This window comes from Saccoglossus kowalevskii, chromosome 18 (genome assembly GCF_978046115.1).
Source record: "Saccoglossus kowalevskii chromosome 18, keSacKowa6.1, whole genome shotgun sequence".
Classification (NCBI taxonomy): Eukaryota; Metazoa; Hemichordata; class Enteropneusta; family Harrimaniidae; genus Saccoglossus; species Saccoglossus kowalevskii.
Window position 1 is genome coordinate 23720404 of NC_140658.1, and position 21141 is coordinate 23741544.

Sequence of the window (21141 nt, forward strand, 5' to 3'; positions counted from 1 at the left end):
TGTTCAAACTAGTGATGTAATAATAATAGAATTATAAACTGCATTTTCTTTGAATTGCACCATAATATTAAACAAATTTTAATAATGATTAGTAATAAATGAATAAATAAATAAATAAATAAATAAATAAATAAATAAATAAATAAATAAATAAATAAATAAATAAATAAATAAATAAATAAATAAATAAATAAATAAATAAATAAATAAATAAATAAATAAATAAACAAATAAATAAATAAATAAATAAATAATTTAAAAAAAAACGAGCATGATTTCGATTACTAGTATATGGTACAAGGCGATCACATTATCTTCCATTTGGTTTTCACCTTCGCTGTGTAAAAATATATTTTAAAAGTTCGTTTTTTTATTTTTTTACACGAGTAATTTAGATGTAGGCGTTACACGTCGGTGGAGTTTACAAAAATAGAGTCACGTGCACACATTTACCAGTTCTTTGTTTACTCAGCCAAGGTCGGGATGCGGCGCGTCCCGCATGAAACTTCATTGAATTGTTGAGAAAAGAAATTGTTCGATGTTGTAGGCTTTTATAACAAGACATAATGGCGCCCAATTATTTTTACACGTTGCGGTGCGGGTCTTTTTGCCACTAATGTTGTCATTTGATGTCAAGTTCAATCGACTCGCACGTTTTCTGGGTGATACACGTGTTACTCGACTAGAAGTGAGCTTGGGGTGACAAACACACCATCTATTAGTCCTTGCGCGCGTGATATTTTGTCCGATGACGTCATCAATTTGTAGGCGCTTTCGACGTTCAATTACGGTGCACACATTCGAACTTTCGACCACAATTATTTTCTAAATTGTATGGAATTGCGCCGCTTATATTCACCTACCCTGCATTGGTGTGATAGCTTGCTAGGCTTGTACGCCATTTCGGCTATTTTTATTCTAGTAGGTGCGAATTTGTTGACGCACTCAGAAGAAAGTATCACGCAAATTGTATATAGGATGTAGGACCACTGTGTCAAACAACGGTAACATATTCCGAAACTTCGTCACCATTGTGAGGACCACCGCATAAAATATATTTCAAACGGGATTACATGCAGGAGTCGGAACAATAATTATTTTAATTAATTCTCTCTCGAAATAAGACTTACAAATTGGATATTCAGAGGAGCGCAATCAGTCTAAGACACTGTAGAATAGATGGGGAAAGTATCACAGAAATAGAAAGAAAAAGAAAGAAAGAAAACAAGTTTTCTCTAAACGAACACGGGAAAGGACTGCAACGGTCCCGGTAACAAAAGTCACTGGAAAAAGATAGAAGAAACAATTAAGAACAAGATTGCACAAGAAAAAATCATGGACAGTATTGCAATAAATGAAGTCTTTGTACGCAATTTATACACATAAATAATTGGCAATTATATTTGTAACGTCTAGAAAACAATCATTCTATTTCGAAGACGCAACCGATTTCTTGAGAGCAATATAAATTTGGAGGAAACAGATTCCGCGTTCACACGTGTGCCAAAAAGTCGGTTTTGTAGACCAGCTTTATAGTTAAGCCGGCGTTGAAACACGTATGAACAAGATAAGCCGGTGCCACGTCGATTTAGTTTAAGACAGCCTAAAATGGCAAGTCTTAACCGGGGGCACCCGGGCTTTAACACGTCTGAACAATAACGCCGCCTTAAAAGCACGCCCTCAATGTCAGCCTCGCTCTGGATTTCCATTCATTGCAAGTATTTTAAAGAAACAATGGCGACTGATAACAACGCCAGCTCAGTTTAGTCTTTATATAAGTACGTATGAACACAGAAACATTTAAAACCACTGACAAAGATTATTTACCAAGCTAATCTAGCCGGGTCTGTGGCATACGTCTGAACATGGTAGCACGCGAGTAGTTCACAGGCGAATATTTTTATGAACATGCCGTGTTGGTACTTTGTGGCATAATAATAAGTGTTTCAAACTCCGAACTTCAGCGTAGAACAATAAGATACATATGTTTTAAATTAAATAAAAAAAATATATAAACACAAAACGGCAGATATAAAAGCTCGAAATTACATGTCAAAATTAAAAGTGTGATATTTGAAGTTGTTTCACCATAGATAAACTATAGGAGGTGTATGATTTTGTTTTTTGCCATAAACCGTCGCGTCGATGATAAACAACGTTGCCCCCGCATGCATGCCGAGACTCTGTTTGTATATTATTTGGTATTTTACTTATTACCACGCGTCTCGATGATACCATATTCATTAGTTTCAGATTTAATTATTTTTTAAATGTTAAATTGTATTTATTCAGGACAGAATTTGCTTGTACTTAGAAACCAGCCTTCAACTCAGTTTGGAAAATCGGACAGAAATAGTCTAGCATTATGCTGTTGTTCAATAAGTTATTAACCGTACCTATTGGGCAATCTGAGTATGTCAAATTAGTTACTATGTAAAGTAAGGCGTAGATTCAATCTCACATCGGCGATATCATACAAGATTAACAACAATGAAAAGGTCGCTTTCTTCTTGGATTATAATGTTACCAGATCCTTTATGATCACCACTAAACTGTTGAGTTGCCATCCAGGAGTTATTGTTGTTTCCGTCAAGCAGATACGAATTGTTTTTTCATTCGTTCTTTAAAATATTTGGGTCGCATCAAGTATTCAATATATATAGAAGACCAGTGTATCATTTCACATATATTAATAAATGCATGTTGATTCAAAAGACTGTCATTCCGGTTTATCGGCCCATAGGAGAATATAACCTGGTGAAAGCGAGTAGTGTTTATGTTCAATAACAATTGCAGGGAAATAGCTGCAATTCATTTAACTTTGCCTTTTAATTGACCAACTTAAGGCCACAGAGGGAGTTTACACACAGACTGTTTATAATCGCGTATCAACCTGTCCATAGGACATAACTCGCAGTCTTACGCGGAATAATACTCAGTTTTTCTATCCAGAAGATTTAGTAGATATTTTATTTCGTCTTCTATATCGCACTTATATTCTACGGCTTCACGCAAGTTTGAAATACCTTCAAGAGATGCACTTAGGAGAAGCTCCGTTGACTGGCACCTGGCTACCGTAACTAGACTTGAATACAGTCTTGTTATTATTTGTTTGCGTTTGACAATAAAATATAATATGCGAATGTATAAATGGCGAAAGCCGGGTTGTCGCGAGGTAAACACCTGGCCTCAGTCATGCTGATTGACTCTTAGTACAGTGACACATGATGGCCAAGGTATAGGTCGTAATAGGAAACGTAAAACATAATAGAACATTAAAACAAAGAGACATCAAGGTCACACGGTGTATATAAAGTTTTGCAATGAAGTCGAATATCACTAGGTAGATTTTAAGGTAGAAGCCTACTCATAATCATTATTTTTAAATAATTGAGAACAACAAAAAATATCCCATCATTTCACAATATATGATTTTACCATTTTGTAGTCACTAGACTACAATTTAGAAATAATAATATAATATCTCTGCCACAGGAACATATAGTAAAAGCACCAAAATACTGCCACAATGGCCACTATACATTAAATACAACCAGAATTTTCTCAAAAATTAAGCTGGTAACCCTCGCCTTTTTAAGTCAATATCCTTATTGCCAAAAAGTACAAAATTATTTGAAAATGAATAAATTCTCGGTATTTGAAATCATGGTTGGGCGAACAATCTTACTGCCTATACTGTACAGTGAGAGGTGAATTCGACTGTGCAATCAAGTATAATCAAGGATATTATCAAATTTAGATATGCCCCCGGCAGCCATGAACCGAATCTTGGGTCCGATTACGCCATCAGCTTGTAGGGTCGGTCAATGTTGTTTCCTGATGCAGCACAACTATTTCAGGATGCTGCTGTGTGTTAAATCAAACATATATCTGCCATGCATGCTGTGGTGTTGATAGATAGATATTTAGAAAAGTACTATTTTAATAGGGATTGAAGAAACTGAATACAATGCGAACTGGGTGATCTAGTCAGACCATACCTTGATAACCACGTGACGCTTAGCCCTGCAAATTTAAAGCGCGCTGGTCGTCGCGCAGCGCGTGTTCGAATTTCATGTAAATAAACAATGTATTTTACACGCGTTGTATACGTCGCTATGAGTCCCATATCGAACAGGACGCGGCGTGACGACTGCCGCCTTTTAACGTTTCTCCAGTTCGGTAACAAAAAGTGGCATAACGGCGTGTAAGTTTCACCCACCACGTGGTACCTAGTCGATCAATCGATCTTTATGTAAATGAAGATTAAAGTTAATACCCCCCCTGGCACCCTCAGATATTAAATGTTGAGTCACACTTCCTGACCTCACATGTTTATTCAGTTTGTAATTGAGTTTGAGTAGTCTAAACGAAAACATTGAATCCCTGATGTGCAGGTAGTAGTACCACTGACGATGAACGGTACGCCGCAGGACATGAGCTTCACATGGTGCTGGGTTTTCTTCTTCAAGTTCTTTTGTTCACCACGATGTTAGTCGCCGGTAGAGTAGAGCCCGTTGGACCGTAGCTAGCTTTTTTTGTCACGGTGTGTTCATCAAGAAAATTTTATTTTACGTTTTTAAGGTACTGTTTGATATGGGAGACGCGTCACTGGTAACGGTTCTGGTCAGACGAGCGAAAATAAAGTATGTGCATTGTATCACACTGGGTCATAACTCGCGTGCAACCACAATATGACGACGCACATCACGTCACGTATGCAAACACGTGATGTATATAAACTTTTGAATTGATACGACATTTATGGCGATTCTACATCGCAAATGTTTTTGGGGTCAGCATCATCTCACATGGTGTACATCACATTCACGATGCTATGAAACATCTCGTAACATGTTGCTTTAGTCAATTGATTTCCTAATATGTCATACTGGGTTTGGAATAATGTACGGGAATCTTGTCATGTGACACCCCCGGCAAAGTAATACAGAAGTGGCGCCAGTAGCGCCACAATCCGCCATCAATCAAAACATTTAAAATGTGAAAACGAAAACGAAAATCCCCTCCACATACTATGACTCGCTTTTAAAGTTGATTAGGTATGCGCCATCCAGTCGTTTCAGGGTAGTGGTCGCTGCGCCGCTTCGTGTTCCTTTGCGTCATATACAACGCTTCTCTCACATCTACCCATTGAACAGCGAAATAAATGATCTTATATACGATTAAAAATACAAAATATTTAAGTGTTTTTAATTTCAAGTGGCCGTCAACTGAGAGCATGATTTCGGTTAGTGTCGGGTACCCCCCCCTCCCCCCTCCAAGTAGGTGGGTTCAGCTCTGCCCAATCTGTACGTGAACGCCACAGCGATACTCTTTTGACTATGTCGGCACGTGCTGAACAACCCATATGAACTGCTGTTGAAGTTATACCGATTACGGGATACAATGGATTGGCCTCTGGGGACCACCCTGCAAGTCACAGTTATATGATGGTGTTGTTTGGCGAAATTAAATTGACGCCCCTGATGGGTTCAACTTTTGAAATTAAATTCTAAGAGTATGATGACTCAAACAAATGCAGCGAAGCCTCAGATATAAGTTGAAGAAAATTATATCCAAGGTAATACCTTCGTTTGGGAGCGCCGTTCCTTGGAAACCTTAAAGCGCGGTAGTCGTCTCGCTGCGCATGTGCGAGATATATGGGTCTCATATAAACAAAGATGGCGACTTTGACTGTTGCGCAGATCAACGAGTACGAACTGAGACGTTTCCAAGCTTTAATTAGACAATTTTCATGAAATTGGAAGGTATCGAAGGAGTCGCCGTCGGTGATCAGTGCAAGTCGCGCCCAGGTCAAACCTCATACTTGTGATTTCTATTTGAAGAATGCATTGGATTGTGGGATTATCAACACAAATGTCTCACATGCGAAGCGCGACGACTACCGCGCTTTAAGCTTCTTAGGTAATTGTTGCTGTATGCAAAAATATTGAAATCATCGCACGCCTCAACGTCTTATCTGTTATAGTTTAGATACCATTTATTCGCTTTGTTACAAACAGATTGAACATCTGCGATACGGTGGGTCTAAATCCTTAAACCTGTGACTTTATCGTGCGCGAGAACATTTGGAATGATTGGTTTCGCCGAAATGCGGTAAAGTTAGCGAGATTCCCCGAGCAGGCCATGAAACTGTTACAAAGTGCCCGGAAATGTATGCGTCATGTATGATACTGTTTAGAAAGGTGTCTTGTGGCAAATATTATTAAAACTAAATTCAGATGACGGTTCAACTTTCTGAACCGGGGTTTTAGACTGAGTAGAGCGCGACAAAGTAAAAATCCGGCGTCCGGAAAACGCTTGAAAATGAAAATTTTGAAATTTTGTTATTAGGCTATTAGGATTGGGGCAAGTTTAAAACTGTCGCATCTAATATAACTTTCAATCATGATGAACATGTGTGGTCACGGGAAAGGAATTCCGTACTTAAAATATTTGTTTAGTCAAAATGGCCACTGGGTTCTTGCGTTTATTTTTTCAAAACATTGATTTAGAACCCTGAGAAAGTAGTCATTGAAACGTGATTTCCTGTCCATAGGGTTCCATACCAGGACCTATAGTTAAAATTGGACACATATGTTTTATTTGTTGGCCGAGATCAGTAGATGTTTGAAACCACCACAGTGCACAAACACTCAAATTGCACTAGAAAAGTAAGGGTAGTTGAACTTCAACCTCGCATTATGTCAATAAACTCGATGTTCGATTATTGGTATAATATTTGCGTTTGTCTCCCTATTTCCGTAAGTTGATTACTTATATAGTTTTACTCCAAAACGCAAAGTTTTCTTTTTGACAATTCCTGTATAATATGTATTTCCGTGTCTCTTCTACATTAGTTTGCGATAATGTAAACTTTAATAAAAACCAGCCTGGGTCACGGTTAAATAATTGGATGCCAGGAAAACAGTCGTCGTGTAAAAAACAAAAACAAAAAACATTTTTTTTTTACTTGCGGTGTGTTCGTCGCATGGGACCCATATGCGAGTCGATCACGATGCGACTACTACGTAACTTTAACTAACGCCGTAAAACCGGTTCTCACTATACACCCCATAGGTGAGTTGCTCAGCGAAGCACACACAATGTAGACAATGAAACACTGCTATAAGTTATACTCTGCGGGAAAATATATTACCATTATACATTTCTAGAACCATACTGATCATCAGTACGGTAACAGTTACCATGACTACCTGAAATTTGAGGGTACCGCGAAATGTGTGTTTACAACTAATTTTAGACTCTTAGTAATTATGAAGTAAGGACTATATTTGGCGCAATGGTGAGATGGTGAGGTCCATTGTCTAACTTCCTGTTGACAAAGAAGCCTCTGTTAACACATCAAAATATCGCTGAAAGTGTGAGAGACAAAATTGCTCTAACAAATGAGTACGTGACGAATTCGGGTGTATGATAACATAATATGAATAAGTATATTCTGCGGCTGCGCAATCCTTTCTCATTATACATGACCTATGAACCAAGGAAAAAGGCGACACCATTGACGGACAATCAACATCTGATGAGAGTTATAATAAAGCTGCACATTTCACCGTTAGGAGGTCGCAAAATTTAGCATTTCTTATCTACAAATATCATAGCAGTGATTGTATGCCGATTTTGTAATGATTATTTTTCACGTGCTACATTTTTCTTGACAGCGATGGTTAATAAGCTCCGCTATTAAATGTTTATAAACAGGCTTTCAGTGTTAACACAATAAATTCGACAGGTACGAGTAGTTAGCAGCCTTTATTTGAATATCCACACCTCATCGGGTAACCGTGTCGCGTGTCTAGGTACTTACATATCCAGGTTTTGTACAAATATAATTAAAGGTGTACAATGAGCTTGTAATTGTAATTTTAAGTTCAAATCTGATGACAGATTTAAACTATTAAAAGACGTTATCGGCATACGTGTTTGCCATCGTTTCAGTTTCCCCTATTTGCATTATTAAAAAAGTCCCGCAATACGCAGTTATTCACAACAGTAAATATGTCCCAAACACATCATATATGTTCACAACACCATCGTATGTGTCCCAGCAACAGAAAATATGCCCTAAACACCCCGCAAATATGTCCTTAACACCAAATATGACCTACACGCCACCATAGATGTCCAATACAGCATCACATATCTATTAAACACGATCAAATAGGTCCTAAACACCATCACATATTTCGAACTCACAATAAATTACTAGTATGTTTTAAACATCATGTATGTTCTAAATACTAGCATACATGTCATTATAACACGGTCATATATGCCTCAAATACAGATATTACCATCACAAATATGTGATAAACACTGACAAACACCAGCATATATGTCTCAAACTCAGATAACAGCAGAAAATATATCTCAAACACCAGCAAATATGTTTCGAACACCGACAGCAAATATGTCGCAAACACGGCAAATAGCATCAAAATTACAAATATGTCGCAAACACGGCAAATAGCATCAAAATTACAAATATGTCGCAAACACGGCAAATAGCAGCAAAATTACATAATCATCATATTCGTATAAACCGAAATTCGTCAGGTCGTAACAGAGCGCAAGTTGGAAGAACGCTTGTGCCGTGAGTTCTAGTTGTCTTCTAATCATTCAAGTTGGCGGTGATGGCGTTAGACGTTTTCCCCAATTTGCTCCATTTCGTATGAACTTCATTAATCTTTTTACAACGTAATTAGTAATGTCTACATTAGTATACTCGAAATATTGTACCCTACATAGTAGTTTGATTCATTCTTGTTCAGTAACCGCTACACTTTTTCTCGTTTGCCGCAGCTTTGAATAAATGAATGTAACCGTCTCACTGGAACCCTTTCGAGACAATTAATGGTGTGAATGCATGGATACGAGTACAATGCGTTGTTATAGGATAATGGCCCATCAACGGTGTTATTTAGTATTGAATTATTAGTTGAAAACAAGTTATAAAACAGTCGGAACGCGTTGAAATAGTAGCACTCAATGTATCCCGTAAAATTTCAACCAGAAATACTGCAGTGTTTTTGTGTGTTTTTTTTTGGAAATCGCGAATTAAGTCATTTTCATAACAAAGCGCGTTCTGGCCATTTGATGCACGTAAAGTACGACTGCCTGGTATGTGCGATGTCTTCAAGATCAGACCAACTAAAAGAACAGAAGGAAGAAACATTAAAATTTCGCAACTCTCCTGAAAATCAATTTGAAAAGAAATAGCAGTCTTCGTACGTTTGATATAGAACTGAACGTATTTATCTGTGCGTTCGACACAATAACGATATTCCGAAAACAAACGATACAGATGAATGCAAGTACGTTCGGAAATCTTCGAGTAGGCTTGTGTCAACAACCTACCAGCCAGCAAGGTCTGCCTTGGCACGCACCTTCCTAGGAATCAGACTTAATCCCCGATTCACACCTAAAACAATAGCCGTTGTCAGTATGTTTAAATTTTTTGGTATTGTAATTTGAAAGGTTATGAATGATTTCGAAGTAATACTAGTACTCTATGTGATATAAGTATAACTATGTGTCATACAATTTGTATTTCTCCTATTCTGAATCTATGTAATCTCGTACCAATGATATTCGTGGCATCGTCAGCTGTAATGTTAATGTGTGAATTATGTGTGAGTAAATGTTATAGGCTTCACACCACAATTAGAATTTGTAGCAATGGTGCCTCTAACTACTAACCGAGACTTGTGTAGTAGACTAGTAGATAATTGCTCAAAATAGTCTGAGATGTTAGGTGATAGTCATCCTAACGAAGTCCTTCATCTAGAAAGGCCCATTTCCTCGGGTCTACATAGTCGCATGCATGGCAACCTGAGCTAGTGAATTCAAAACTACTAGGCTATTGTTGACATATTGTCTAATAACCGTATATCAAGTATCCATACTAGTAGCGTTCACGCACAGCTCCTCAGCACGGGCTAAGAAATGCCCCTTATTAAGATCTGGTCCAGACCCTTCGCATGGGCTAACGAAGTGTGCGTAAATGCTTAGCTCGGGCACAGTCCCTCTATCCATGGGATAGAGGGGCTGTGGCTCGGGCTTAGCGCCCAAACCGCCATTGTATTCGAATGAGTCAGGAAATGTGCGTATGATCCTGCAACCATTTTCACATCAGATTCGGTCATGGTATATGCACACAACCACGGTTACTACTTTTTTTAGTAACCGTGACACAACACAGTCTCTCTATCCATGGAGCTAAAAAAGGGGGGCTCCATGTTCTATCCCTGGTCTGGAAACGATTGGCAGTCTATTGTCCCAGGGCTGGTTGCGGGTAAATAAACCGTTCGCACCTTGGACAAGAAATAGCCACGAAGTTGAGAGTACGCTAACACAACTGCAAACAGAACTGTTACCGTGATCACAGTCCCTCTATCATGATAGAGGGACTGTGCCGTGATTTATCAAAATACGAACATCTGAGTCCCAGGGGGGCTGTGGTTTAAGCTATCCAATAAATGAAAAACATCGATCTTTCTAAAACACATGACCAATAAAAGGGGATAGACGATCAAGGTTGTTAGAACTGTTCCAAGTTGCGATCCTTGAAACCTCAAATTTAGGTGCGATATTCACGAATAATAATGTCAATATGCCACTATTGAAAGACTTGCCGGCTAATGAATTGTGTTGATCTTTTAAATCTATATAAAGTATCAAAATATATAGTCCTTTTCGGTTTAAAAACTAGAATATGCAGGGAACAATGAATCGATCGATAGGTCTGCTATCAAGAGACTATGCTTCGCGGAAAGTCATACCCCGGGCTGTCCGAGCACTGAGGGTAATTCACACCTTAGACAATAGCCGTTGCCAGACCGGGGATAGAGGGACTGTGCACACAAGCGTGCCGACACCGGGGATCGGATTAAGTGGGGAAAATCATCTGGTCAGAGCAAAGACACCCAATCTATGCGGTTTCGTTTGTCATCAACCACACAAAGTGACAGTTGTATTATTACGTCATCACAGAGATGCCGACGTCCTCGTCACACCGCGTCCTGACCGACAAAAGCATCGCCTAGTCAAAATCCCCTAATGTTCTACTGATTAACTTTGAGGTGAATATAAGCAAGATAATTAATGTGATCAACAACATAAACAAGTACGTAGAGCATTATTATGAGTGTGACCTTTAAAAGAACCCAACCCCTCATTCACAAAGTGTCAATCCCATTGTTTCAGGATAGACTCAATGGCCCCTTCATACAATTTTGAGAGAACTTCACAGTAGTCGAACTGCGCCATGTTCAATCCACGGTTAATAAAAAAAGAGTCCACAAAACTACATAACGCGTGAATGTGACACTTAGCGACGATTCAATTTAAATCGTTAGTTAGCCCATGGAACCATTGGGTTTATAGTTCCATGGTTAGCCCATGAAGCTAAATAGCAAAATGTTCACGGGCTTACCACGGAGAAGCTAAGAGATATGTACCTGAGCATATACACATGCGCTAACCTCGGCCATACTGCTGGCATGACACGTGTGCAGATAAAATCTCTTTTCTACCTCCATGGATGAGGTTGGTTGAGAATGCTCGCGACCGGATAACTAGAAACACAGTCCAATAAATCACTGAACTAAACAGCTGTGAATATTTCTTATAGTTATACTTTAATCGCATGGCTAAATTTATTTTGAATTGAGCGATACGATTAAAAGTATAAGAAATATTCACAGCCTCTTTTGACCACACAATTTGACCACTCCCGAACTTCACGCAAAGCGACTACACGCGTGCCATGTTACACATACATGTACTAGTTTACAACTGATATTGAATTGACGGTTTTATATTGCTTGCAAAGTACCCCTACTTGATATTAATTCTGAAATATATGGCCGTCGTTGGAACACGAGCATTGGAATCCAAACAGCGGAAATTGTGTTTTTAGACTAATGCTGGCCAAATACCAAAGTTGGCCGCTAAACTGTTGTTCGTCCCCTCGCAGATAACACTCAATCAGAGTGGGTTAATAATAGACAACGGACAATTAACGCGTGCTTCCACAAGTCATGGGGGTAGCATGCAAACAGGAGTAGTATTCTGTTCGTTCGTTGATAAAGTCAATATTGACTATTTTACATGCATAAAGATGTCCAATTTACTCTTCGTGTGTAATTTAAGTTTTGAAATGTAACAGTACTTTAGGCCGGTGGCCATATAGTGCGGAATAAAGAAAATAAAAAAAAATAAAATAAAATAAAAAAAAAATACTCTTCGTACGTCGTATATAGCTCAGCGCTAACTATACACCCTATATTAATCTAAAATTTGTCCTGCAACTTCGATACATATTACTGAATACCGTGCTGTTACAAACCTGACACCCGTGTCACATTCCGGGTAGCACTAAACCTCGAATAACAATATATTCATTTTCTATTTCTATCTGAGTCAGAACCCACTGCTACCGTGTTCTCACTAGAACAGGTAAATTTCGCCCGGTAATTAAAATTAAGGATTACTTAGTCTTACCATGGAACTATAGTTCCATGGTCTTACGTTCACATCAGTAAGACGCGTAAATATGTGCACAACCATTTATGGTACAAACTTATAGATAGGCAATCTATTTTTGTCGTTTATGCAATCATTCAAGCATTTTTTAGGGCTTATGATTAAATCTTAACATATAGTTGACTGTGGTACTAGTACTTAAATTCGTTTTAGAGCGTGAATACACTTACAACTTGAACACCCTTGGCGAATGGTGGTCGGTGTTGCTACCGCTGTAGTTAAGCTCCTTTATGTCGTCATACCGTGCTCTCATCTATTTTTTCTCTTACATCAACGTAAGTTACGTCGGCATAAATGAATAAAAAGAACAGATGTGAATACGGCATGCGTTGTAAAAAGCGAACGAGAACTCCGTTTAGAACTGAGGTAATATCTCAAGAGTAATACTGCGTCACTCATATCGATCATCGCAGCACGCGATCCGATTATACAGTCAATTCAATCCCAATGAGCTATCTGATTACGCGTTCAAGCTACACAAACATTCATTGTCCGAGTTGCGAATAATACGCGTAATGAGTGCCGTCTATTGTTGCCGCCCGTAGGGGTGTAAACAGGCCTTAAGTAAGCATCTTTAATAATGCTTTATTTGTGTTGTAGTGGCGGTAAACCATATTGTCATCGTCGTAGAGCCATAGACTCTCAGTTGATGTTAGAACTATGGAAGAAAAGTCTATTTTTAACTCCATGGCAGAACCAGGTCACGACAGTAAAATCTGACCGCTGAAAGAACAGACTGGCAACGGTTATTGTCTTATGTGTGATTTGTCTGTAGAATTCGTTGCTGGTAGTTAATTACGACCTCAGGCCACATTACCCGAAGATTTCCGGACGTACTTTTTTGTTGCGCGAAACGCGCAGCTGCATACATGCAGCTATAACCAGAAATGAAATCTGTAAGCATCAATTTTTCGAAAGCTGTTGTTTCTGTTCAAATTGGTTTTCTCCGATTGTGTAGGTTAATTCTGGGCAAAATGACACCCATGAAACAAAGGGTCCGTATTTTGCAATGGGTCATGATAGAAGATTCAATGCATGGAAATACATCTAATGCTATATTTAAAAAAAAAAAGCGTGAACACAATTTTATTGTGTATGTGAAAATAATCCAACTGCCTCTCAATTGAAACGATCAAATGAAATGTTTCAAAAGTCAATTTTGCTCACTACTTGAACCTCTTTTCATTACAATCTTTATATAATAGCTAATATTTGAACTGGTGTTCAGCGTGGAAGTTAGTAATTACGTGTCATTCGATTTTCTCAATTATCAATATTTCGAGATTCAGATTTTGTCGGTGTATGCGTATTATTCTGTTGTGTATATGAATATTGGATGCTCGATAAGCACGCCGTAGTTTAGACTGACGGGACTATTTTTTTGTTTTGTGAAAAAATGGTGAATTTGTGTTGTTTTTAGTGTAGTCAGAAAGACCCGTTTCTTTCACGTACTGAACAGTATTCACTTCAGTCTGTTGGTGCAGCGTCGTAATCTAATACATGTAATTTAACGTGGCTGAGGGGACGAGGTATAACCAACTTACATTTTTAAACAGCGCCATTTGTTTGTAAACTTCCAAGTTTGTGGTATTCTAACCAAGCTCATATTTTTGAACCAGTTTAGTGTGACAATCCTCCTTTTTAGATTTTGTGACCGCCCCATCTGATGTGTCATTTTACTAATTAATTTCATAACTTAATCACTAAAATAACTTAATTCGACCGCACCAGAAAGCAGCGAATTGGTTGAGTATAACTCTATGACACCATGCAGTTAAAACATATATATATGTATATATATATACTATGAATTCCAACTACTAGTACTAACCAGTGTGGTAGGAATTAATGAAGTCATTGCGCACAATCAACAGGTGGTCGTCGTCCATACCTGACTCACAGCTAACTACGTCGAAACTTTGTCAGTGTGGCGTTTTTAAGTGATGATCTCTATAATATATTGTTAGTTCAAATTAAGGGATCATGTGATTGTTTAGTAAAACTAAAACCACTAAAAGATGCTCCGAACTAAAAGTTTGTCACATGCGAAGGAAGAATCAAAACTTGCCACCAATTCTGCACCAATGCACAGGAAACAATGTATTGTCCAAAACAGCGTAATTCGTCACTGAATGTCACCTATGGATGTTTGAATTGACTGTTGAAAACGTGTTATTTCACACTTTCAACGTTAGTAAAACACACGGTGTGTGTGCGAAATAATATAAACTAGTCATGGCAAACTTTGGACGCACAGTAACACTCATTTAATTCGTCGTGTACATGAATCTATGTTATACTTGGATTGAAAAACCAAACAAAACAAACAAACACATATTGTTATCGTTTTGTCATTTGTCGACGTCTATCTATATATCTGTACCGTTAGGTATGATATGCATGAGATGGGGTTATATAGATATGGCTTCGTTGTCCAACGAAATGTCTTTAGTAAGATGTTGAATTCATTACTAGTAGTAAGGTTATTTTGAAGTATGCTTAAAACAAATTTTCCCCAGCGAACTAGTCACAGAAAAAAACCGCAAAAACTGAAGAAATATAATATACATATAATGGTACAATTATATTTAATAACCAATCGTCTAGACATACTGTATACTGCGTGAAAATAAACCGACGACCGAAACGTCCGGCATGAAAAATGACACTGCCGGGATGTCATGCCTTCGGAGTTTTTCCCGAACACAACCACTAGGTTTGCAGACGGACTAGACTACTAGTAAGTGTTTTCATTCTTGTGGTAGCTAAAGTCAACACCGGGATATAATTTAGTGTCTTGTAATCTCCGCATGTATCCTGGTTGTGAGAGCCGGCTCTGAAAATAGTAGAGCCACTTTCACGCCAAGTGCGTATATGATGTTACGAAGTAGTAGTAAATGAACAACTTATAAACACGCCACGATGTTAATACCCAATCCTGTATTCTAGTTATTTTATCACTCCATCAGTTCGCGACAATTTTCTTCTCATTAACTGCGCCAGTTTTACTAATACTGTAAAGTACTTTATTGTCGCTCAAGGACCCGGATGTTGAATCAGCCTGAATATAAAATCACTTTTGTTCTCATATTTTACATATTCAACCCAAAAATAAGTGAAAATAAACTTTATGTGTCTTTTCAGCGAAAATTAATTCCAGCTAAATGAAAATTATTATAGTAATTGCGGTAATTATAGAATATTCATACTAGTCCCGTATGTATTCGACTGGAAAGACATCTGTAACCTATGATCACGCCCTATCAATGGTTAAGCAATCAATCATTTACACAACCGTCAAAAAAGCTGAGAATACGGGCGTTTACTATGTGACAGATGCTAAATGTGAGTTTGATAACGGTATCCTGTTGTCCATGCGTTTTTTATTAAACTGTTCAATTCACCATGACCCTGAGCAAACCTTCAGATCTCACTCTCGAATTGAACGGCTATTGGCATTCAAGTTTATAGAAAGAGTATACCAAAAATAATCAGCTTTTACTAAAGTTGATCGATCTTTTTTATTGGTTTTTTATGTACAATCACGTGAATATGGAATAGTCATCCCGTTGTGTGTTACGATATCGAATATCGAGAATATTTGCCAAATATTATTCAAGAAATGTCATTTCCACAGGACACAATTACCGGTAGTAGCATTCACTCTTCACAGTTTAGAAGAGGATTGATCTTTGAAATATATATATTTTCTTTCGTCTTTGAGATCTACATAATATCTTACATGAAATAAATATATTTTGCTAGATTTGGAGAATCGTACGCCTCTCATAATTGGTTGCACTAACAAAGATTGTTGTTACCTTGTTTAAAAGCCAACACGTGTCAACGCCGGTCAGATATATTCTGTTGACCTATCCGTATCGGTATCGGTGGTGGCGCTGTTTCAAGGTTCACCAAATTGTCGAACGTACTGTATGGAATAATAATAACTTTATTGTTATCGAATCTCTGTTGAGATATAGATAAAATTACAATAAAGAATAAAATCATAATAATAAAAAGTAAAAACAGAAAATTCAAAACAACAAGACAAAAGTAAAATAAGTACATTGCATAGATGGTAATATTACAATAAAATGTTATTTATTTATTTTATTTATTTTTTCATTTATTTTTTGTTGTTGATAGTTCTGATATGAGACAGCTGGTAAATTTATTTATTCAACCTTTGCTCTTATTTGATTGTTACGTTTATTTTATTTGTTTTTTATTCATTCATTTAAAAGAATATTCAATATTTTGTTGGTGGTGATCTATAAAGGAAAATAAAACATTACGAAATCATGGCTAGTCACTTATCCTCGGGGGCCGAGCTACGTCACAGACGTTCCACGTTGCTAAGACGCGCACCACTGTACCATGCATTTCTATGGCTCTGTGCGCGCTGCTGTCGAACGCCGGTCGAGCCGGTGAAAGTTCGAGAAAACAACACAAACTCAACTTTGAAGTAATCCTGAACAACCAAATTTATATATGTTACACGCGTAGGGCTAATCTTGTTACACTGTTCAGGGGAGTCTCAACAACCATCCCGAAGTACCGTTTTCTGCAAGTTTTTGGCCATTGTTTTCACCGCGAGGGTTGCCAGGCGGTGAAAATGCCCGGATGTCCGCCCCCCGAGGATAGTCGCTAACCTGCCACTCAGCAGCAAAACAAAGATAAAACCTCAAACTACAGTATATCCTAAACATCAATAAAATAAATCAAAATAGTACATACATACAATAAACACAACAATCGAATAAAAACATTCAAGTATTCATGTTGTATTACAACTTAAAAACGGTTGGCAGTCTGGTGAACTTTAACAATAGGCTTCGAAACAGCGCCACCAATAGTGTAATAGTTCAAATAATATCACAGCAGTCTACGATCAAACCAGGACGATATGCCGGCATACAATCTAACAAAATACATTTATTTAATAATAATATACAATGTAGTTCATAAACAATAAAAAAAAATGTCTCCCGGTAACACAGCCTACAATTTCAGATATGGCATAATAAATGGAATATATTCACCTTAGGAACCATTGATAAATCGTTCCGACAAAATAGCGACAAAAATGCAACCATCATTTTCTTGATGAAAGTTCATATGCTCACAGTTACTTCGACTACAATTTAACACAAAATGAATAACATGTTGGATATTTTTGTTAATGTATCAGCGCCTACATACGCTACCATGTGACGCCCAGAGTGAACGCTGCAAACATATATCGTTGAGGGCAGAACACATGTACATGTACTGGAAGAAAATATCATAGTTCGACCGAAACGCGATACAGACTGGAACTCGAGCCTAAGTAGAAGGCCCACCCCCCTTAAAAAACAAAAACAAAAAACAAACATATCAATAGAGCGTCATGTCATTTTGCATGAGGGGCGAAATCTGAAACTGATCTCCAAAATTTGTTTCGGGTTGGCGACCGCCCCCTCTGTTCCCTCAGATGCCGCCGCCACTGCATGCAAAACATGATATGGTTATGAACGGGTGCAATAGTGTATAAGCACAGTCTCTCTATCTATGATATATACTGTAGAGGAACTGTGATATAAGTTACTAATATACTACACCCTCGTGAAGTTCAATATCAGTACAATTGCATGGCCACGAGTAATTACAGCACGTCAACCGCGCTTGGAGTTAGCACCGACCTCGGACAACTAAACGAATATAATAGTTCCCTTTGTACTGACCTAACGTGTCCGACTGATTCAAGATGTGTTCGCATAAATGCGTACACGTATTTCGGAGGGGGGGGGGTTGTTTCCATTGTTTGCATGACATTTACACATTGAAGATATCTCAGGACAGGTGACCTAATGCTGAATAATGAAATCATGACAAGGTACGTGAGAGATTTTGACCAATTTTTGAATTGATATTAAAGTCACTTTAAATAAATGTATACGTGGTTTAGTATATTGTTTAGGGCCTAAGTTGATATACAGTGATACAAACTAAATTAATTGGCCAAATCTCCTTTCAGAAATTGACCACAAAACTCGTCGGGGATCTCTTGTATTACTTATATACGGGTATGCGGGCAAGTTTTGGTAAAAATTAAGTCTTGAAAGGCCAAATTCCTCAAAAATCCACCCCTTGAAACATATTTTCATGAAAACAAAAACCTTTGAAACAAATTTTCAAGAAAAAAAAAATCGTTAAAACATAGCTCTGGTTCCTGACAATTTAAAAATTGGAACACATTGACCCATGCAGAAATTACACACTTCCTGAGTGCCTTGCGTATCCGTTGGTATGTAGTTCGAACCCATCCAAGAGCGTTGCTTCTAGCACTGTCATTTTATTTTCTGAAATTAAAGGTAACGTGACTTTGTTTCTAGATGGCTAAGGTAATCAGACAAATCTTCCTAGTACCTTCGCACTCCGAGTTCGGATGCAATGTCTGCATATTAACCGCCACATTTTAGGACAGAAGTCCGTAACGCCCGGCTGTTCAATTTCAATATACAAGGAGCGACATGACTGGGGAGGTTTTTTTTCCATAGTTTAAAGGGCGGTGGTCATCGAGCCGCTCATGCGCGAGATATGGGTCCCATATAAACAAAGATGGCGACTTTGACTGTTGCGCAGACCATCGAGTACAAACTGAGACTTTACCAAGTTTTAATTAGATAATTTTTTGGGTGATTGGAAGGTATCGACGGGGTTACTTACGGTAATTAGTGCACGTCGCGCCCAGGTCAGCTCATACTCGTGATTATGGGAAAATCAATGTTTATCAACACAGATATCGCACATGCGCTGCGCGACGACAATCGCCAACGAGTATACTCATGCGCCGCTGTTTTGACACCCCTCCGTTTTCACTGTAGAGTCGATTATTCTGACACCCAATGTTAAGATTTTCGGCCATTTTAGCAAGATTTTGTTTTTTTGTTGCCACAAAACGACAATTTCTGAACAAAAAGTGCCACCAACGTCGATATTGTGGGCCCAGTTTTGACAGGCTGCAGAGCAAACCCTCTTACGATAAAGATTTGTTACCACGAATTTGACGAGTTTTAGTCGGTTTTCTGCAAACCCATCACAGATTGTGTGCCTCATGGCGCACGTGTTTTACGTAACTTTTTTATATAGAACCACAATAGGCCAATGACCTGACCAAAAAGGTTGTTAACCAGTTGGGCTGTGAATCACAAAAGAAATCGGTCAGTAGTATATAGCGTATATTGAGATCATGGTGTCGACAGATAGCGATACATTAGAACATGCAACACAGATATTAAAATCGAAATGCCAATCAAATTTTTAGCCAAGAAAAAATAAATCGTTAACTTCACCATAAGCGGGCGCACCTCAATTTGAAATACACATCAATAAATCAACGGATGTACGTCACTACGAAAGCGCCAATTAGTACTTTCATTCAACTCATGCATTTGAGTTCACTCACGTCCATGCGACCCATTTTTTACGTCCGCACGACCCATTTCCCCATACTGCGATCCGCACTGACTCCACACGAGGTACTTGTACTTTTCGTAACCCCCCCCCCCCCCCACACACACACACTGACCTGGACTACACTAGCACACCTCACCGTTGAGGGCAGCACGGAAAATATCATAGCTCAGCCCTCAGAAAACTAATAAGTCGTCTGAGCTCAGCCGATGCGGGATTGATACGGACTGGAACTCCAGTCTCCTTCTACTAAACTCTTCAACCTAATCCGTTACCCAGGACACATTAAATTAATGGTTCAAATCGTTAACCTGAAATCTTAAATCTCAAATTTCTTTTTAGGGATTGCATTTGAGCTAGAAATTCCGAGTTTGAACCCAACGGATCCGTTGTACATCGTGGCCATTTCACAATGTAATCTCATCTTTACAATTAATTAAATACAAATTTAGTATATTAGTCTTATTTTTGACTCGTTGTTAACATAACTCTGTACTATGGTATTGGTGATATATGAATTGGGTGCCATAGGATGGTACTTGATGGCCAACCAACCTAATTAAATATGTATTTTGCATTGTACGAGTGCAAACTAAGTTATGAGGAAATTAAGATATTAGTACCAGCTGTTTTATACGCATGAGCATTGGCCGATCCTGTCAAAATCTCGTCATCTGTTTTGGGGCGTGTCTAACGATGTGAAATTGCTTCAGCCATTGGGTAACGGAATTAACTGGTGTCGGTGTGAAAACCGCTTTAAAATGGCGGTAAAATGAATTTGCCCGGTTTTTGCGCTGCCATTTTTTGAATTATTTGGAGCAGCAATGGAAGCCGACCATTTAATTGATACAAATCTTGTCCAGAATATGATTTTAAATGGTCGAACTTATAGAGAAATCAGTCTCGTATTGGAAAGCATGTTTCCGGAAAGGAGAGGTGGCGTGGTGAGTAGATTTGCTCCCCAGGAGGGCGTCGGTACCGAGAAAGAGGTGGTGAATATGGTGTCGAGCGGTCAACATAGTAAACCAAACTTGGAACTCGCGATACTGGTGCAAATAATTATTCGAACAACCATGAACATTAAATGGCGGAATTTTGGTGTTGCACATTTAG